This window comes from Limulus polyphemus, unplaced genomic scaffold, assembly GCF_000517525.1.
Source record: "Limulus polyphemus unplaced genomic scaffold, Limulus_polyphemus-2.1.2 Scaffold1425, whole genome shotgun sequence".
NCBI classification, from domain to species: domain Eukaryota; kingdom Metazoa; phylum Arthropoda; class Merostomata; order Xiphosura; family Limulidae; genus Limulus; species Limulus polyphemus.
In genome coordinates this window covers 111,778-113,912 of record NW_013667035.1, presented here as the reverse complement: position 1 = coordinate 113,912, position 2,135 = coordinate 111,778, and positions in this window count along the sequence as shown.

The window sequence follows — 2,135 nt, the reverse complement described above, 5'->3', positions numbered from 1 at the left end:
AACTAGTTTTAGTTAAGATAGGACTTATATCGCTGAAGTTTCTCGGAAAGAATTTCTACGTGAAATTAACAAAGAAGCAGATACGCAACAGTACTAAGGTATATTATGCAATTGCCAACCTTTTATGCTTCTGCTATCACCCTTTTTTTTTAATCGGTAGGGAAGTTCGAAACATCACGATAGTCAGCAGTAGAATGAGCAAACAGGAACAGTTTGAAAGCAGCTACAAGCAAAGTATTGTACTCGGCTTGCTGCACAATATCTACTCGGATGGTTCTAAGCGGTTCCTGAAAACCTCTACGTGTGATTTGGAGACTTCCATGCTGCTTGTGCTTGGCCGTTAAGCTCATGATGCGCTGACGGATTTCAGTCATCTAACCACTTCGATTCACTTTTTGCAGCCCCAACGTTAAAAAAGTGCGGGAAATGCCTTTTTTTAAGCCAATAAACATGTCAAAAAAATTTCAGTTCAAATTAAGAAAAACCGGATTAGGTAGGTTTTTTTTTCCAACAAAAATGTCCCCCACTGGCTTGTGAGGGGCCTGTTAAAATGCAAGTAACAATTTAGAATAATTCTTCTGCAAGGTTGTTTATTACCATTCATTTACTCAACGAGAATTTCACTTCGTTGTTATGAAAACTATGTATAAAGTAATAAATGGAATTATTTTTTAAATGCCCAGCCTTGCAAGACTATTTACGTAACGTAGTTTGTAATATATTGAATAAATAGATAGTGAACAGTTTTTATTCAACATTGAAATTTGGTCAGTGTTAACTTTCAGCTGTTTTACTGTAGTCTTTAGCCGTCGTCAAGCTAAATGGAATACAAAAGTGATATAAGTGGAACAGTAAACGTAAGTCTTGTGAAAACAGGAGTTTATACATTTTTGTTATATAAACTACGTAACAAACGACATTATGACGTCACGAAAGAATCATGGAGAAGGTAACATAATTCAGGCCCATACTCAGCATGTTTGAAAAGGATGTTTTAATTTGTGAGATCAAAATCCAACACATATTATGTGAAGCATAACCAGCATGCTGATTCTTCATTGGAAGAATGTAGACTATTGTTGCGTCATCGAGATTGCGTGACTATTCTCACGCCCTCTAGTTTCTAGAACTATCTTGTTCCTTCATGAATGCCCTAGCATTTACTAGATAGGGTAGTCTGGTATATATATAAGAGGGTGACAACGTGACGCAAGGAAAGTAATGTGTGTGTGAAGATAGTGAGTAATTGAACTGCAGTCAGAAGTATTATTGACATTCGTTGATATAGCGTTTGTTTTAGCGCGATTGTTGAAAATAAGTGTATCGTAAAGTTGTATTCGGAAAGAATAAACCAGTTTTATTAAGTAAAGAACTTGTGTTGCTAAAGTTTCGTCGGAACGAAGTTACGGAAAGTTAATTAACAAACGGAGACGTAACACTATGTAGAAAGCGTTAAACACTATAAGCAACTGCGCTGTGACTACACAAGCATATTTTTTGACATCACAAAAATAGGGTGTTCTGTCAAACCCTCCCCCGCGTTCGAGGGTATAACTGAATTAAATATGAGAAAGGAAATTATAAAAGATAAATAATTAATATAAACAAGTGGCATTTTTACACGCGTATAAAAACGATTAAGAAAATAAATCTATAAATGATATATATATATATACACACACAAGTAAGTATACACATACTCGTGCATATATGTATATACCTATTACGAATGTAAATAAAACCATATATTTGAGGGCTGACAGTGGACACTAAAATATGTCAAACCATAATACTACGATTTTTCCGGTCTGTTGCTTGTACCTGGTCCACTTTTCAACCAGTCACAGTTTATGTAGGTATGTGATGTTTTTTTTTTTATATATAAATTACAGATACGTAGTGTAACGAATTTATTATAATATATTTATTTTGATATCGACGTTTGTTTAGATTGAATTTATATTTAGAAAAGTACATAGCTTATACTGTTAAATACGTAGTGCGAAACTCCCGCCTATTCTCCAAAGTTGTAGAAGATTCTCGAGAGTAAGAATTAACAATATATGTGTGTGTACGTAAATGCTTAAATTTGTATTGTTACGTAAAACTGAAATTTCTAAAAAGCCTTCCACACG